General features: G+C 44.2%; 5 non-coding genes across 5 annotated transcripts; all 5 read left to right on the top strand.

Annotated features, from left to right (window-relative positions):
• Positions 1–4,401: 4,401 nt before the first annotated feature.
• LOC138565341 (U6 spliceosomal RNA) lies at positions 4,402–4,508 on the top strand. Its single transcript, XR_011301230.1, has one exon. It is a non-coding gene; the product is annotated as a U6 spliceosomal RNA (small nuclear RNA).
• Positions 4,509–6,913: 2,405 nt separating this feature from the next.
• LOC138565340 (U6 spliceosomal RNA) lies at positions 6,914–7,020 on the top strand. The gene has a single exon (XR_011301229.1). It is a non-coding gene; the product is annotated as a U6 spliceosomal RNA (small nuclear RNA).
• A 2,405-nt stretch (positions 7,021–9,425) lies between these two features.
• On the top strand, positions 9,426–9,532 carry LOC138565339 (U6 spliceosomal RNA). Its single transcript, XR_011301228.1, has one exon. It is a non-coding gene; the product is annotated as a U6 spliceosomal RNA (small nuclear RNA).
• Positions 9,533–11,937: 2,405 nt separating this feature from the next.
• LOC138565338 (U6 spliceosomal RNA) lies at positions 11,938–12,044 on the top strand. Its single transcript, XR_011301227.1, has one exon. It is a non-coding gene; the product is annotated as a U6 spliceosomal RNA (small nuclear RNA).
• Positions 12,045–17,406: 5,362 nt separating this feature from the next.
• Positions 17,407–17,513, top strand: LOC138565337 (U6 spliceosomal RNA). The gene has a single exon (XR_011301226.1). It is a non-coding gene; the product is annotated as a U6 spliceosomal RNA (small nuclear RNA).
• The last annotated feature ends 1,846 nt before the right edge of the window (positions 17,514–19,359 follow it).

Raw genomic sequence — 19,359 nt, 5'->3', positions numbered from 1 at the left:
TATATTTTCCCCAGATACTTGCTACTGTGGAGTAAGCAGGGCTAAGAGAGAGGGGGTGTGCCTATGCAAATCATCTGCCAGTATGCTTCCTGGGAGGTCATTCCATCTCACCATCTGACACCTGGGCAGCGGCAGGTAATTTGGAGAACAGACATATTCGGACAGGCCACAGAGCAAAAGCTGGGCCGTTGATTGAGGATCCCTTTAGCCATGTCTCCCTAAGTTACTGAGGTCCAGAAAAATTCCACCCTCAGCTCTTATAGAGAGGTCCTTGGCCGATCGTGGCCGATCAGGGTCGGGGGTGGGGGGACTGCACACTGCCTCACCTTTTCACTGCTTTCTACAGCGGTAATGCTTTTGCAGAAGGGGCCTGTACAAGTGATTTTGTCTGCGCTGTGGGAAAGTGACATTTATCCACTGACATTAACCAAATTACTTGCGCTGTTCAACGCACATACATGCATAGAAATCATGTTATGTTTTTTGGGGAAGGTCTAGAGGGTCCTGCTGATGATTTATTAAGCTGTCTGCTACTCTTGCTTTTACATAGTCTTCCCTGCCCAGGCATGTTTAAGGCATACTGCATGTCCCTCCATTACAATGAAAACTCTGTTGAAAGCACAGAGGTACATAGGAATGGATCTGTTAAGAACTGAAACAAAAAGCCTGGAAAAATGTCGAAACGCGTAGGATTTGGACTTACAATTAACTGACTCACATTCAGATGTGCTATCCCTTGCCCCCCTGACCCCCTTTCCTTTTGTGTAATCCTTTTGTTCTCAGTAGGGTTTTCCAAAGTGGCTTTCAAATAAAAGATCATAGACCTGCATTTTGTGGCACACATGCCTCATATCCCGTTGCTCTTGATAAACTCACATCATCTCCCACCAATACAAGCTGTAAAAGATTTTCAGGGCTTAGCCAAGCAAACTAGACGCGGGTCGAAGGTTGAGCAATCCTTTAATCAGCAGCAAAGTTAACATTGAAATAAGCCTCAGAATCTCTTAAAGGATGGTCCAACATCTGTTGCTGGCAGTGCGCAATGGGGCAGCCTGGGTCCTGACACCTTAAGCCATCTCCTATTCTTGCCTTGTCCTTGATCCAGCCATGGGCCCACATGCACTCAGAGGTACAGAGTGTTTCTCATGTCTCTGGGTCTGCTGTGATGCTCTCACTCTTGCATCACCCAGCCATCGTGATGGGGAGAGGGGTGTCGATTTGCAAGCACCGTTGAGCATGAATCTTTTTATCTTTAAATATAATTGGCATTAAACCAAACCCTTTAGGACCAGATCAATAAAGCAGCAAAGAATGCTGATGTATTGCTGTTTGCCGCTTAATTCCATACCATCCGACATCTAAATGGTGTTTGGTCAAACGTTTGCCATATCAAATGTCCTTATGTTAAAGAGCAGAAAGTCCAGAGGTCCTAATCAATGGTTTGGTTGGCTCTCCCTTTGCGCTTGCCTTAAGGCGTCAGCCCGATTGCGCCCTGCAAGCAACCAGTGTTGGCCCATCCTTTAAGAGATTCTGAAGCTGATTTCAATGTTATTTTTGCTGCTGATTTAAGGATTGCTCAACCTTCGGCCCACGTCTAATTTCCTTGGCTATGCCCTTGACATCTTTTACAGCTTGTATTGGTGGGAGATGATGTGAGTTTATCAAGAGCAACGGGATATGAGGCATGTGGGCCATAAAAAACATGTCTAGGATCTTTTTTTATAAGAAAGTCTCTTTAAGTAGGGAACTTTGGACAACACTGCTGAGAGCAAAAGGATTACACAAAAGGTAAGCGGGTCAGTGGGTCAAGGGATAGCACATCTGACTGTGAGTCCGTTTATTGTAAGTCCAAATCCTACCTGTTTCAACATTTTTCCAGGCTTTTGGTTTCATTTCTTAACAGATCCATTCCTATGTACCTCAGCAAAACATGTACTAATATTGGAATGAAAATGGGAAAATAGAATTGGCCCCTGCTTCAAAGGATGACACGCACATTCGTAAAGCATTCACTATTTTTGGCACACGACAGGACAGAAACTTTCTTAATCTGCAAGTATTTATTTTTTAATACATCTTTTTTTAATGAAGATTGAAATTGTATTTTCATACATAATACACGACAACACAATACATTTTGGGCCAAATTCAACACTAATGCCTCGGGAGACTTTTACTTGTGAGTCCTATTGACTGAATGAACAGCCCCATCTCCTTCAATTTCTTGACTTGTACTTTTAGAAGTGGCACGCTGCTTTTGTTTTTTATCCCATTCTACCAAACTCAGTATTATCACTTTTCCTCTTGTTGTGCACTCCAGCGTCAACTGCTTTAAGGAGCTATTTGCAAACATCGCTCTGAACTACAGCTTTACTTGCTTCTAGGCCTTAATCTTTAATTGTGGCTTAGCAGTGTACTCCGGATTTGGCTGCTTTTAGTTGGTTAATTCTTTTTTTATTTCTGTAACTTTCAAACAGTCCCATTGTGAAATACCATTGTCACAATGTGCTGCAGTGCAGGAAAACTTAAAATGAATGGTAGGGAGGGGGGGGTTATGGGGGAGGGAGGGAGGAGAGAGAGACAGAGAGAGAGAAAACAAAGAAAATATGGTTTTCGGTGGCTATGTGTTTGCATGGAAAAGATTTTAGGCTTTTAATCATGTGGAAAGGGGCTCTGTGGCTGGCATGGCAGCCTGTTGATGCTTTGTTGAGTTGCTTGGAACATGCAAGGAAGGAGACCTGAAGCACTCCCGACCAGGTTGCATGTCTCCAAGTTACTGAAATCCCACAGACCTTCTCCCCGTGCCACAAAGTTCTGGGAGATGAGCTCTGCAGTTGTTCCCCACAAGTCGCCAAGCTCCCCAGATTTACTTTCTCAGAGTTGCTAGTTACTGCTACCCTACCTCGACCACTATATTTTGCCCAGATACTTGCTACTGTGGAGTAAGCAGGGGTAAGAAAGAGAGCGAGGGGGTTTGCCTATGCAAATCATCTGCCAGGATCCTACCTGGGAGGTCATTCCATCTCACCAGCTGACACCTGGGCAGCGGCAGGTAATTTGGAGAACAGATATATACGGACAGGCCACAAAGCAAAGGCTGAGCTGTTGATTGAGGATCCCTTTTGCCATGTCTCCCTAAGTTACAGAGGTCCAGAAAATTCCACCCTCAGCGCTCATAGAGAGGTCCTTGGCCGATCGTGGCCGATCAGAGGAGGGAAGTGTCGGAGGTGACTGCACACTGCCTCACCTTCACTGCTTTCTACAGTGGTAATGCTTTTGCAGAAGGGGCCTGTACAAGTGATTTTGTTCTGCGCTGTGGGAAAGTGACATTTATCCACTGACATTAACCAAACTACTTGCGCTGTTCAACGCACATGCATGCAGAGAAATAATGTTATGTTTTTTGGGGAAGGTCTAGAGGGTCCTGCTGATGATTCTTTTAAGCTGTCTGCTACTCTTGCTTTTACATAGAGTCTTCCCTGCCCAGGAATGTTTAAGGTATACTGTATGTCCCTCCCTTACAATGAAAACTCTGTTGAAAGCACAGAGGTACATAGGAATGGATCTGTTAAGAAATGAGACAAAAAGCCTGGAAAATGTAGAAACAGGTAGTATTTGGACTTAGCACATTTGACTGTGAGTTAGTTTATTGTATCAGTTGACCCACTGACCCCCTTACCTTTTGTGTAATACTTTTGCTCTCAGTGGGGTTGCCCAAAGTTCCCTTCTTAAAGCGGCTTTCTTATAAAAAAATCCTAGACCTGCTTTTTGTGGCACACATGCCTCATATCCCGTTGCAGTTGATAAAGTCACATCATCTCCCACCAGTACAAGCTGTAAAAGATTTCCAGGGCTTATCCAAGCAAACTAGACGTGGGTCGAAGGTTGAGCAATCCTTAAATCAGCAGCAAAGTTAAAATTGAAATCAGCCTCAGAATCCTTTATAGGATGGTCCAACATCTGTTGCTTACAGGGCTCAATCGGACAGCCTCTGGTGCTGACTCCTTAAGCCACCTCCTGTTTTTGCCTTGTCCTTGATACAGCCATGGGCCCACATACACTCAGAGGTACCGAGTTTTTCTCATGTCTATTGGGTCTATTGTGATGCTCTCAGGCTTGTATGACCCAGCCATTGTGATGGGGAGGGGGTTTTCATTTTGCAAGCACCCTGGACCATTAATCTTTATATCTTTAAATATGATTGGCATTAAACTAAAACCCTTTAGGGCCAGATCAATACAGCAGCAAAGAATGCTTATTCGTTGTTGTTTGCCTCTTCATTTCATACCACCCGATATCTAAATGGTGTTTGGACTTTCTGCCCTCTGAAATAAGGACATTTGGTATGGCAAACCTTTGACCAGAGGTCCTAATCAATGGTTTGATTGACTCTCCCTTTGCGCTTGCTTCTGCAACACATGTACTAATATTGGAATGATAATGGGAAATTTAAATCGGCCCCTGCTCTAAAGGATGACACGCACATTCGTAAAGCATTCACTATTTTTGGAACATGACTGGACAGAAACTTTCTTAATTTGCAAGTGTTGATTTTTTAATAGATCTTTCTTTATTGAAGATTGAAATTGTATGTTCATTCATATTACACGACAACACAATGCATTTTGCGCCAAATTCAACACTAATGCCTCAGGAGCCTTTTACTTGTGAGTCCTCTTGACTGAATGAACAGCCCCGTCCCCTTCAATTTCTTGACTTGTACTTTTACAAGTGGCACGCTTCTTTTGTTTTTTTTTATCCCATTCTACCAAACTCAGTATTATCACTTTCCCCCTTGTTGTGCACTCCAGCGTAAACTGCTTTAAGGTGCTATTTGCAAATATCGCTCTGAACTACAGCTTTACTTGCTTCTGGGCCTTAATCTTTAAATGGGGCTGAGCAGAGTACTCCGGGTTTGGCTGCTTTTAGTTGGTTGATTTCTTTTTTGATTTCTGTAACTTTCAAACAGTCCCATTGTGAAATACCATTGCCACAATGTGCTGCAGTGCATGAAAACTTAAAATTAATGGTAGGGAGAGGGAGAGGGGCTGGGGGGAAGAGAGAGTGCGGGAGGGTGGGAGGGAGCGAGGGAAGGAGACAGGGAGGAGAGAGAGAGAAAACAAAGAAAATATGGTATTTGGGGGCTATGTATTTGCATGGAAAAGATTTTAGCCTTTTAATCAAGTGGAAAGGGGCTCTGTGGTTGGTATCTCAGCCTGTTGATGCTTTGTTGAGTTGCTTGGAACATGCAAGGAAGGAGACCTGAAGCACTCCCGACCAGGTTGCATGTCTCCAAGTTACTGAAATCCAACAGACCTCCTCCCTGTGCCACAAACTTCTGGGCACTGAGCTCTGCAGTTGTTCCCCACAGGTCGCCAAGTGTCCCAGATTTACTTTCTCAGAGTTGCTAGTTACTGCTACCCCACCTCGACCACTATATTTTCCCCAGATACTTGCTACTGTGGAGTAAGCAGGGCTAAGAGAGAGGGGGTGTGCCTATGCAAATCATCTGCCAGTATGCTTCCTGGGAGGTCATTCCATCTCACCATCTGACACCTGGGCAGCGGCAGGTAATTTGGAGAACAGACATATTCGGACAGGCCACAGAGCAAAAGCTGGGCCGTTGATTGAGGATCCCTTTAGCCATGTCTCCCTAAGTTACTGAGGTCCAGAAAAATTCCACCCTCAGCTCTTATAGAGAGGTCCTTGGCCGATCGTGGCCGATCAGGGTCGGGGGTGGGGGGACTGCACACTGCCTCACCTTTTCACTGCTTTCTACAGCGGTAATGCTTTTGCAGAAGGGGCCTGTACAAGTGATTTTGTCTGCGCTGTGGGAAAGTGACATTTATCCACTGACATTAACCAAATTACTTGCGCTGTTCAACGCACATACATGCATAGAAATCATGTTATGTTTTTTGGGGAAGGTCTAGAGGGTCCTGCTGATGATTTATTAAGCTGTCTGCTACTCTTGCTTTTACATAGTCTTCCCTGCCCAGGCATGTTTAAGGCATACTGCATGTCCCTCCATTACAATGAAAACTCTGTTGAAAGCACAGAGGTACATAGGAATGGATCTGTTAAGAAATGAGACAAAAAGCCTGGAAAATGTAGAAACAGGTAGTATTTGGACTTAGCACATTTGACTGTGAGTTAGTTTATTGTATCAGTTGACCCACTGACCCCCTTACCTTTTGTGTAATACTTTTGCTCTCAGTGGGGTTGCCCAAAGTTCCCTTCTTAAAGCGGCTTTCTTATAAAAAAATCCTAGACCTGCTTTTTGTGGCACACATGCCTCATATCCCGTTGCAGTTGATAAAGTCACATCATCTCCCACCAGTACAAGCTGTAAAAGATTTCCAGGGCTTATCCAAGCAAACTAGACGTGGGTCGAAGGTTGAGCAATCCTTAAATCAGCAGCAAAGTTAAAATTGAAATCAGCCTCAGAATCCTTTATAGGATGGTCCAACATCTGTTGCTTACAGGGCTCAATCGGACAGCCTCTGGTGCTGACTCCTTAAGCCACCTCCTGTTTTTGCCTTGTCCTTGATACAGCCATGGGCCCACATACACTCAGAGGTACCGAGTTTTTCTCATGTCTATTGGGTCTATTGTGATGCTCTCAGGCTTGTATGACCCAGCCATTGTGATGGGGAGGGGGTTTTCATTTTGCAAGCACCCTGGACCATTAATCTTTATATCTTTAAATATAATTGGCATTAAACTAAAACCCTCTAGGGCCAGATCAATACAGCAGCAAAGAATGCTTATTCGTTGTTGTTTGCCTCTTCATTTCATACCACCCGATATCTAAATGGTGTTTGGACTTTCTGCCCTCTGAAATAAGGACATTTGGTATGGCAAACCTTTGACCAGAGGTCCTAATCAATGGTTTGATTGACTCTCCCTTTGCGCTTGCTTCTGCAACACATGTACTAATATTGGAATGATAATGGGAAATTTAAATCGGCCCCTGCTCTAAAGGATGACACGCACATTCGTAAAGCATTCACTATTTTTGGAACATGACTGGACAGAAACTTTCTTAATTTGCAAGTGTTGATTTTTTAATAGATCTTTCTTTATTGAAGATTGAAATTGTATGTTCATTCATATTACACGACAACACAATGCATTTTGCGCCAAATTCAACACTAATGCCTCAGGAGCCTTTTACTTGTGAGTCCTCTTGACTGAATGAACAGCCCCGTCCCCTTCAATTTCTTGACTTGTACTTTTACAAGTGGCACGCTTCTTTTGTTTTTTTTTATCCCATTCTACCAAACTCAGTATTATCACTTTCCCCCTTGTTGTGCACTCCAGCGTAAACTGCTTTAAGGTGCTATTTGCAAATATCGCTCTGAACTACAGCTTTACTTGCTTCTGGGCCTTAATCTTTAAATGGGGCTGAGCAGAGTACTCCGGGTTTGGCTGCTTTTAGTTGGTTGATTTCTTTTTTGATTTCTGTAACTTTCAAACAGTCCCATTGTGAAATACCATTGCCACAATGTGCTGCAGTGCATGAAAACCTAAAATTAATGGTAGGGAGAGGGAGAGGGGCTGGGGGGAAGAGAGAGTGCGGGAGGGTGGGAGGGAGCGAGGGAAGGAGACAGGGAGGAGAGAGAGAGAAAACAAAGAAAATATGGTATTTGGGGGCTATGTATTTGCATGGAAAAGATTTTAGCCTTTTAATCAAGTGGAAAGGGGCTCTGTGGTTGGTATCTCAGCCTGTTGATGCTTTGTTGAGTTGCTTGGAACATGCAAGGAAGCAGACCTGAAGCACTCCCGACCAGGTTGCATGTCTCCAAGTTACTGAAATCCAACAGACCTCCTCCCTGTGCCACAAACTTCTGGGCACTGAGCTCTGCAGTTGTTCCCCACAGGTCGCCAAGTGTCCCAGATTTACTTTCTCAGAGTTGCTAGTTACTGCTACCCCACCTCGACCACTATATTTTCCCCAGATACTTGCTACTGTGGAGTAAGCAGGGCTAAGAGAGAGGGGGTGTGCCTATGCAAATCATCTGCCAGTATGCTTCCTGGGAGGTCATTCCATCTCACCATCTGACACCTGGGCAGCGGCAGGTAATTTGGAGAACAGACATATTCGGACAGGCCACAGAGCAAAAGCTGGGCCGTTGATTGAGGATCCCTTTAGCCATGTCTCCCTAAGTTACTGAGGTCCAGAAAAATTCCACCCTCAGCTCTTATAGAGAGGTCCTTGGCCGATCGTGGCCGATCAGGGTCGGGGGTGGGGGGACTGCACACTGCCTCACCTTTTCACTGCTTTCTACAGCGGTAATGCTTTTGCAGAAGGGGCCTGTACAAGTGATTTTGTCTGCGCTGTGGGAAAGTGACATTTATCCACTGACATTAACCAAATTACTTGCGCTGTTCAACGCACATACATGCATAGAAATCATGTTATGTTTTTTGGGGAAGGTCTAGAGGGTCCTGCTGATGATTTATTAAGCTGTCTGCTACTCTTGCTTTTACATAGTCTTCCCTGCCCAGGCATGTTTAAGGCATACTGCATGTCCCTCCATTACAATGAAAACTCTGTTGAAAGCACAGAGGTACATAGGAATGGATCTGTTAAGAAATGAGACAAAAAGCCTGGAAAATGTAGAAACAGGTAGTATTTGGACTTAGCACATTTGACTGTGAGTTAGTTTATTGTATCAGTTGACCCACTGACCCCCTTACCTTTTGTGTAATACTTTTGCTCTCAGTGGGGTTGCCCAAAGTTCCCTTCTTAAAGCGGCTTTCTTATAAAAAAATCCTAGACCTGCTTTTTGTGGCACACATGCCTCATATCCCGTTGCAGTTGATAAAGTCACATCATCTCCCACCAGTACAAGCTGTAAAAGATTTCCAGGGCTTATCCAAGCAAACTAGACGTGGGTCGAAGGTTGAGCAATCCTTAAATCAGCAGCAAAGTTAAAATTGAAATCAGCCTCAGAATCCTTTATAGGATGGTCCAACATCTGTTGCTTACAGGGCTCAATCGGACAGCCTCTGGTGCTGACTCCTTAAGCCACCTCCTGTTTTTGCCTTGTCCTTGATACAGCCATGGGCCCACATACACTCAGAGGTACCGAGTTTTTCTCATGTCTATTGGGTCTATTGTGATGCTCTCAGGCTTGTATGACCCAGCCATTGTGATGGGGAGGGGGTTTTCATTTTGCAAGCACCCTGGACCATTAATCTTTATATCTTTAAATATAATTGGCATTAAACTAAAACCCTTTAGGGCCAGATCAATACAGCAGCAAAGAATGCTTATTCGTTGTTGTTTGCCTCTTCATTTCATACCACCCGATATCTAAATGGTGTTTGGACTTTCTGCCCTCTGAAATAAGGACATTTGGTATGGCAAACCTTTGACCAGAGGTCCTAATCAATGGTTTGATTGACTCTCCCTTTGCGCTTGCTTCTGCAACACATGTACTAATATTGGAATGATAATGGGAAATTTAAATCGGCCCCTGCTCTAAAGGATGACACGCACATTCGTAAAGCATTCACTATTTTTGGAACATGACTGGACAGAAACTTTCTTAATTTGCAAGTGTTGATTTTTTAATAGATCTTTCTTTATTGAAGATTGAAATTGTATGTTCATTCATATTACACGACAACACAATGCATTTTGCGCCAAATTCAACACTAATGCCTCAGGAGCCTTTTACTTGTGAGTCCTCTTGACTGAATGAACAGCCCCGTCCCCTTCAATTTCTTGACTTGTACTTTTACAAGTGGCACGCTTCTTTTGTTTTTTTTTATCCCATTCTACCAAACTCAGTATTATCACTTTCCCCCTTGTTGTGCACTCCAGCGTAAACTGCTTTAAGGTGCTATTTGCAAATATCGCTCTGAACTACAGCTTTACTTGCTTCTGGGCCTTAATCTTTAAATGGGGCTGAGCAGAGTACTCCGGGTTTGGCTGCTTTTAGTTGGTTGATTTCTTTTTTGATTTCTGTAACTTTCAAACAGTCCCATTGTGAAATACCATTGCCACAATGTGCTGCAGTGCATGAAAACCTAAAATTAATGGTAGGGAGAGGGAGAGGGGCTGGGGGGAAGAGAGAGTGCGGGAGGGTGGGAGGGAGCGAGGGAAGGAGACAGGGAGGAGAGAGAGAGAAAACAAAGAAAATATGGTATTTGGGGGCTATGTATTTGCATGGAAAAGATTTTAGCCTTTTAATCAAGTGGAAAGGGGCTCTGTGGTTGGTATCTCAGCCTGTTGATGCTTTGTTGAGTTGCTTGGAACATGCAAGGAAGGAGACCTGAAGCACTCCCGACCAGGTTGCATGTCTCCAAGTTACTGAAATCCAACAGACCTCCTCCCTGTGCCACAAACTTCTGGGCACTGAGCTCTGCAGTTGTTCCCCACAGGTCGCCAAGTGTCCCAGATTTACTTTCTCAGAGTTGCTAGTTACTGCTACCCCACCTCGACCACTATATTTTCCCCAGATACTTGCTACTGTGGAGTAAGCAGGGCTAAGAGAGAGGGGGTGTGCCTATGCAAATCATCTGCCAGTATGCTTCCTGGGAGGTCATTCCATCTCACCATCTGACACCTGGGCAGCGGCAGGTAATTTGGAGAACAGACATATTCGGACAGGCCACAGAGCAAAAGCTGGGCCGTTGATTGAGGATCCCTTTAGCCATGTCTCCCTAAGTTACTGAGGTCCAGAAAAATTCCACCCTCAGCTCTTATAGAGAGGTCCTTGGCCGATCGTGGCCGATCAGGGTCGGGGGTGGGGGGACTGCACACTGCCTCACCTTTTCACTGCTTTCTACAGCGGTAATGCTTTTGCAGAAGGGGCCTGTACAAGTGATTTTGTCTGCGCTGTGGGAAAGTGACATTTATCCACTGACATTAACCAAATTACTTGCGCTGTTCAACGCACATACATGCATAGAAATCATGTTATGTTTTTTGGGGAAGGTCTAGAGGGTCCTGCTGATGATTTATTAAGCTGTCTGCTACTCTTGCTTTTACATAGTCTTCCCTGCCCAGGCATGTTTAAGGCATACTGCATGTCCCTCCATTACAATGAAAACTCTGTTGAAAGCACAGAGGTACATAGGAATGGATCTGTTAAGAAATGAGACAAAAAGCCTGGAAAATGTAGAAACAGGTAGTATTTGGACTTAGCACATTTGACTGTGAGTTAGTTTATTGTATCAGTTGACCCACTGACCCCCTTACCTTTTGTGTAATACTTTTGCTCTCAGTGGGGTTGCCCAAAGTTCCCTTCTTAAAGCGGCTTTCTTATAAAAAAATCCTAGACCTGCTTTTTGTGGCACACATGCCTCATATCCCGTTGCAGTTGATAAAGTCACATCATCTCCCACCAGTACAAGCTGTAAAAGATTTCCAGGGCTTATCCAAGCAAACTAGACGTGGGTCGAAGGTTGAGCAATCCTTAAATCAGCAGCAAAGTTAAAATTGAAATCAGCCTCAGAATCCTTTATAGGATGGTCCAACATCTGTTGCTTACAGGGCTCAATCGGACAGCCTCTGGTGCTGACTCCTTAAGCCACCTCCTGTTTTTGCCTTGTCCTTGATACAGCCATGGGCCCACATACACTCAGAGGTACCGAGTTTTTCTCATGTCTATTGGGTCTATTGTGATGCTCTCAGGCTTGTATGACCCAGCCATTGTGATGGGGAGGGGGTTTTCATTTTGCAAGCACCCTGGACCATTAATCTTTATATCTTTAAATATAATTGGCATTAAACTAAAACCCTCTAGGGCCAGATCAATACAGCAGCAAAGAATGCTTATTCGTTGTTGTTTGCCTCTTCATTTCATACCACCCGATATCTAAATGGTGTTTGGACTTTCTGCCCTCTGAAATAAGGACATTTGGTATGGCAAACCTTTGACCAGAGGTCCTAATCAATGGTTTGATTGACTCTCCCTTTGCGCTTGCTTCTGCAACACATGTACTAATATTGGAATGATAATGGGAAATTTAAATCGGCCCCTGCTCTAAAGGATGACACGCACATTCGTAAAGCATTCACTATTTTTGGAACATGACTGGACAGAAACTTTCTTAATTTGCAAGTGTTGATTTTTTAATAGATCTTTCTTTATTGAAGATTGAAATTGTATGTTCATTCATATTACACGACAACACAATGCATTTTGCGCCAAATTCAACACTAATGCCTCAGGAGCCTTTTACTTGTGAGTCCTCTTGACTGAATGAACAGCCCCGTCCCCTTCAATTTCTTGACTTGTACTTTTACAAGTGGCACGCTTCTTTTGTTTTTTTTTATCCCATTCTACCAAACTCAGTATTATCACTTTCCCCCTTGTTGTGCACTCCAGCGTAAACTGCTTTAAGGTGCTATTTGCAAATATCGCTCTGAACTACAGCTTTACTTGCTTCTGGGCCTTAATCTTTAAATGGGGCTGAGCAGAGTACTCCGGGTTTGGCTGCTTTTAGTTGGTTGATTTCTTTTTTGATTTCTGTAACTTTCAAACAGTCCCATTGTGAAATACCATTGCCACAATGTGCTGCAGTGCATGAAAACCTAAAATTAATGGTAGGGAGAGGGAGAGGGGCTGGGGGGAAGAGAGAGTGCGGGAGGGTGGGAGGGAGCGAGGGAAGGAGACAGGGAGGAGAGAGAGAGAAAACAAAGAAAATATGGTATTTGGGGGCTATGTATTTGCATGGAAAAGATTTTAGCCTTTTAATCAAGTGGAAAGGGGCTCTGTGGTTGGTATCTCAGCCTGTTGATGCTTTGTTGAGTTGCTTGGAACATGCAAGGAAGCAGACCTGAAGCACTCCCGACCAGGTTGCATGTCTCCAAGTTACTGAAATCCAACAGACCTCCTCCCTGTGCCACAAACTTCTGGGCACTGAGCTCTGCAGTTGTTCCCCACAGGTCGCCAAGTGTCCCAGATTTACTTTCTCAGAGTTGCTAGTTACTGCTACCCCACCTCGACCACTATATTTTCCCCAGATACTTGCTACTGTGGAGTAAGCAGGGCTAAGAGAGAGGGAGAGGGGGTGTGCCTATGCAAATCATCTGCCAGTATGCTTCCTGGGAGGTCATTCCATCTCACCATCTGACACCTGGGCAGCGGCAGGTAATTTGGAGAACAGACATATTCGGACAGGCCACAGAGCAAAAGCTGGGCCGTTGATTGAGGATCCCTTTAGCCATGTCTCCCTAAGTTACTGAGGTCCAGAAAAATTCCACCCTCAGCTCTTATAGAGAGGTCCTTGGCCGATCGTGGCCGATCAGGGTCGGGGGTGGGGGGACTGCACACTGCCTCACCTTTTCACTGCTTTCTACAGCGGTAATGCTTTTGCAGAAGGGGCCTGTACAAGTGATTTTGTCTGCGCTGTGGGAAAGTGACATTTATCCACTGACATTAACCAAATTACTTGTGCTGTTCAACGCACATACATGCATAGAAATCATGTTATGTTTTTTGGGGAAGGTCTAGAGGGTCCTGCTGATGATTTATTAAGCTGTCTGCTACTCTTGCTTTTACATAGTCTTCCCTGCCCAGGCATGTTTAAGGCATACTGTATGTCCCTCCATTACAATGAAAACTCTGTTGAAAGCACAGAGGTACATAGGAGTGGATCTGTTAAGAACTGAAACAAAAAGCCTGGAAAAATGTCGAAACGCGTAGGATTTGGACTTACAATTAAATGACTCACATTCAGATGTGCTATCCCTTGCCCCCCTGACCCCCTTTCCTTTTGTGTAATCCTTTTGTTCTCAGTAGGGTTTTCCAAAGTGGCTTTCAAATAAAAGATCATAGACCTGCATTTTGTGGCACACATGCCTCATATCCCGTTGCTCTTGATAAACTCACATCATCTCCCACCAATACAAGCTGTAAAAGATTTTCAGGGCTTAGCCAAGCAAACTAGACGCGGGTCGAAGGTTGAGCAATCCTTTAATCAGCAGCAAAGTTAACATTGAAATAAGCCTCAGAATCTCTTAAAGGATGGTCCAACATCTGTTGCTGGCAGTGCGCAATGGGGCAGCCTGGGTGCTGACACCTTAAGCCATCTCCTATTCTTGCCTTGTCCTTGATCCAGCCATGGGCCCACATGCACTCAGAGGTACAGAGTGTTTCTCATGTCTCTGGGTCTGCTGTGATGCTCTCACTCTTGCATCACCCAGCCATCGTGATGGGGAGAGGGGTGTCGATTTGCAAGCACCGTTGAGCATGAATCTTTTTATCTTTAAATATAATTGGCATTAAACCAAACCCTTTAGGACCAGATCAATAAAGCAGCAAAGAATGCTGATGTATTGCTGTTTGCCGCTTAATTCCATACCATCCGACATCTAAATGGTGTTTGGTCAAACGTTTGCCATATCAAATGTCCTTATGTTAAAGAGCAGAAAGTCCAGAGGTCCTAATCAATGGTTTGGTTGGCTCTCCCTTTGCGCTTGCCTTAAGGCGTCAGCCCGATTGCGCCCTGCAAGCAACCAGTGTTGGCCCATCCTTTAAGAGATTCTGAAGCTGATTTCAATGTTATTTTTGCTGCTGATTTAAGGATTGCTCAACCTTCGGCCCACGTCTAATTTCCTTGGCTATGCCCTTGACATCTTTTACAGCTTGTATTGGTGGGAGATGATGTGAGTTTATCAAGAGCAACGGGATATGAGGCATGTGGGCCATAAAAAACATGTCTAGGATCTTTTTTTATAAGAAAGTCTCTTTAAGTAGGGAACTTTGGACAACACTGCTGAGAGCAAAAGGATTACACAAAAGGTAAGCGGGTCAGTGGGTCAAGGGATAGCACATCTGACTGTGAGTCCGTTTATTGTAAGTCCAAATCCTACCTGTTTCAACATTTTTCCAGGCTTTTTGTTTCATTTCTTAACAGATCCATTCCTATGTACCTCAGCAAAACATGTACTAATATTGGAATGAAAATGGGAAAATAGAATTGGCCCCTGCTTCAAAGGAGGACACGCACATTCGTAAAGCATTCACTATTTTTGGCACACGACAGGACAGAAACTTTCTTAATCTGCAAGTATTTATTTTTTAATACATCTTTTTTTAATGAAGATTGAAATTGTATTTTCATACATAATACACGACAACACAATACATTTTGGGCCAAATTCAACACTAATGCCTCGGGAGACTTTTACTTGTGAGTCCTATTGACTGAATGAACAGCCCCATCTCCTTCAATTTCTTGACTTGTACTTTTAGAAGTGGCACGCTGCTTTTGTTTTTTATCCCATTCTACCAAACTGAGTATTATCACTTTTCCTCTTGTTGTGCACTCCAGCGTCAACTGCTTTAAGGAGCTATTTGCAAACATCGCTCTGAACTACAGCTTTACTTGCTTCTAGGCCTTAATCTTTAATTGTGGCTTAGCAGTGTACTCCGGATTTGGCTGCTTTTAGTTGGTTAATTCTTTTTTTATTTCTGTAACTTTCAAACAGTCCGATTGTGAAATACCATTGTCACAATGTGCTGCAGTGCAGGAAAACTTAAAATGAATGGTAGGGAGAGGAAGAGGGAGGGGGGGTTATGGGGGATGGGAAGGAGGGAGGGAGGGAGGGAGGAGAGAGAGACAGAGAGAGAGAAAACAAAGAAAATATGGTTTTCGGTGGCTATGTGTTTGCATGGAAAAGATTTTAGGCTTTTAATCATGTGGAAAGGGGCTCTGTGGCTGGCATGGCAGCCTGTTGATGCTTTGTTGAGTTGCTTGGAACATGCAAGGAAGGAGACCTGAAGCACTCCCGACCAGGTCGCATGTCTCCAAGTTACTGAAATCCCACAGACCTTCTCCCCGTGCCACAAAGTTCTGGGAGATGAGCTCTGCAGTTGTTCCCCACAAGTCGCCAAGCTCCCCAGATTTACTTTCTCAGAGTTGCTAGTTTCTGCTACCCTACCTCGACCACTATATTTTGCCCAGATACTTGCTACTGTGGAGTAAGCAGGGGTAAGAAAGAGAGCGAGGGGGTTTGCCTATGCAAATCATCTGCCAGGATCCTACCTGGGAGGTCATTCCATCTCACCAGCTGACACCTGGGCAGCGGCAGGTAATTTGGAGAACAGATATATACGGACAGGCCACAAAGCAAAGGCTGAGCTGTTGATTGAGGATCCCTTTTGCCATGTCTCCCTAAGTTACAGAGGTCCAGAAAATTCCACCCTCAGCTCTCATAGAGAGGTCCTTGGCCGATCGTGGCCGATCAGAGGAGGGAAGTGTCGGAGGTGACTGCACACTGCCTCACCTTCACTGCTTTCTACAGTGGTAATGCTTTTGCAGAAGGGGCCTGTACAAGTGATTTTGTTCTGCGCTGTGGGAAAGTGACATTTATCCACTGACATTAACCAAACTACTTGCGCTGTTCAACGCACATGCATGCAGAGAAATAATGTTATGTTTTTTGGGGAAGGTCTAGAGGGTCCTGCTGATGATTCTTTTAAGCTGTCTGCTACTCTTGCTTTTACATAGAGTCTTCCCTGCCCAGGAATGTTTAAGGTATACTGTATGTCCCTCCCTTACAATGAAAACTCTGTTGAAAGCACAGAGGTACATAGGAATGGATCTGTTAAGAAATGAGACAAAAAGCCTGGAAAATGTAGAAACAGGTAGTATTTGGACTTAGCACATTTGACTGTGAGTTAGTTTATTGTATCAGTTGACCCACTGACCCCCTTACCTTTTGTGTAATACTTTTGCTCTCAGTGGGGTTGCCCAAAGTTCCCTTCTTAAAGCGGCTTTCTTATAAAAAAATCCTAGACCTGCTTTTTGTGGCACACATGCCTCATATCCCGTTGCAGTTGATAAAGTCACATCATCTCCCACCAGTACAAGCTGTAAAAGATTTCCAGGGCTTATCCAAGCAAACTAGACGTGGGTCGAAGGTTGAGCAATCCTTAAATCAGCAGCAAAGTTAAAATTGAAATCAGCCTCAGAATCCTTTATAGGATGGTCCAACATCTGTTGCTTACAGGGCTCAATCGGACAGCCTCTGGTGCTGACTCCTTAAGCCACCTCCTGTTTTTGCCTTGTCCTTGATACAGCCATGGGCCCACATACACTCAGAGGTACCGAGTTTTTCTCATGTCTATTGGGTCTATTGTGATGCTCTCAGGCTTGTATGACCCAGCCATTGTGATGGGGAGGGGGTTTTCATTTTGCAAGCACCCTGGACCATTAATCTTTATATCTTTAAATATAATTGGCATTAAACTAAAACCCTTTAGGGCCAGATCAATACAGCAGCAAAGAATGCTTATTCGTTGTTGTTTGCCTCTTCATTTCATACCACCCGATATCTAAATGGTGTTTGGACTTTCTGCCCTCTGAAATAAGGACATTTGGTATGGCAAACCTTTGACCAGAGGTCCTAATCAATGGTTTGATTGACTCTCCCTTTGCGCTTGCTTCTGCAACACATGTACTAATATTGGAATGATAATGGGAAATTTAAATCGGCCCCTGCTCTAAAGGATGACACGCACATTCGTAAAGCATTCACTATTTTTGGAACATGACTGGACAGAAACTTTCTTAATTTGCAAGTGTTGATTTTTTAATAGATCTTTCTTTATTGAAGATTGAAATTGTATGTTCATTCATATTACACGACAACACAATGCATTTTGCGCCAAATTCAACACTAATGCCTCAGGAGCCTTTTACTTGTGAGTCCTCTTGACTGAATGAACAGCCCCGTCCCCTTCAATTTCTTGACTTGTACTTTTACAAGTGGCACGCTTCTTTTGTTTTTTTTTATCCCATTCTACCAAACTCAGTATTATCACTTTCCCCCTTGTTGTGCACTCCAGCGTAAACTGCTTTAAGGTGCTATTTGCAAATATCGCTCTGAACTACAGCTTTACTTGCTTCTGGGCCTTAATCTTTAAATGGGGCTGAGCAGAGTACTCCGGGTTTGGCTGCTTTTAGTTGGTTGATTTCTTTTTTGATTTCTGTAACTTTCAAACAGTCCCATTGTGAAATACCATTGCCACAATGTGCTGCAGTGCATGAAAACCTAAAATTAATGGTAGGGAGAGGGAGAGGGGCTGGGGGGAAGAGAGAGTGCGGGAGGGTGGGAGGGAGCGAGGGAAGGAGACAGGGAGGAGAGAGAGAGAAAACAAAGAAAATATGGTATTTGGGGGCTATGTATTTGCATGGAAAAGATTTTAGCCTTTTAATCAAGTGGAAAGGGGCTCTGTGGTTGGTATCTCAGCCTGTTGATGCTTTGTTGAGTTGCTTGGAACATGCAAGGAAGGAGACCTGAAGCACTCCCGACCAGGTTGCATGTCTCCAAGTTACTGAAATCCAACAGACCTCCTCCCTGTGCCACAAACTTCTGGGCACTGAGCTCTGCAGTTGTTCCCCACAGGTCGCCAAGTGTCCCAGATTTACTTTCTCAGAGTTGCTAGTTACTGCTACCCCACCTCGACCACTATATTTTCCCCAGATACTTGCTACTGTGGAGTAAGCAGGGCTAAGAGAGAGGGAGAGGGGGTGTGCCTATGCAAATCATCTGCCAGTATGCTTCCTGGGAGGTCATTCCATCTCACCATCTGACACCTGGGCAGCGGCAGGTAATTTGGAGAACAGACATATTCGGACAGGCCACAGAGCAAAAGCTGGGCCGTTGATTGAGGATCCCTTTAGCCATGTCTCCCTAAGTTACTGAGGTCCAGAAAAATTCCACCCTCAGCTCTTATAGAGAGGTCCTTGGCCGATCGTGGCCGATCAGGGTCGGGGGTGGGGGGACTGCACACTGCCTCACCTTTTCACTGCTTTCTACAGCGGTAATGCTTTTGCAGAAGGGGCCTGTACAAGTGATTTTGTCTGCGCTGTGGGAAAGTGACATTTATCCACTGACATTAACCAAATTACTTGCGCTGTTCAACGCACATACATGCATAGAAATCATGTTATGTTTTTTGGGGAAGGTCTAGAGGGTCCTGCTGATGATTTATTAAGCTGTCTGCTACTCTTGCTTTTACATAGTCTTCCCTGCCCAGGCATGTTTAAGGCATACTGCATGTCCCTCCATTACAATGAAAACTCTGTTGAAAGCACAGAGGTACATAGGAATGGATCTGTTAAGAACTGAAACAAAAAGCCTGGAAAAATGTCGAAACGCGTAGGATTTGGACTTACAATTAACTGACTCACATTCAGATGTGCTATCCCTTGCCCCCCTGACCCCCTTTCCTTTTGTGTAATCCTTTTGTTCTCAGTAGGGTTTTCCAAAGTGGCTTTCAAATAAAAGATCATAGACCTGCATTTTGTGGCACACATGCCTCATATCCCGTTGCTCTTGATAAACTCACATCATCTCCCACCAATACAAGCTGTAAAAGATTTTCA

This window comes from Ambystoma mexicanum, chromosome 1q, assembly GCF_040938575.1.
Source record: "Ambystoma mexicanum isolate Mex_15411 chromosome 1q, UKY_AmexF1_1, whole genome shotgun sequence".
In the NCBI taxonomy this organism is placed as follows: Eukaryota; Metazoa; Chordata; class Amphibia; order Caudata; family Ambystomatidae; genus Ambystoma; species Ambystoma mexicanum.
This window is presented reverse-complemented; position numbering and strand designations above follow the sequence as displayed.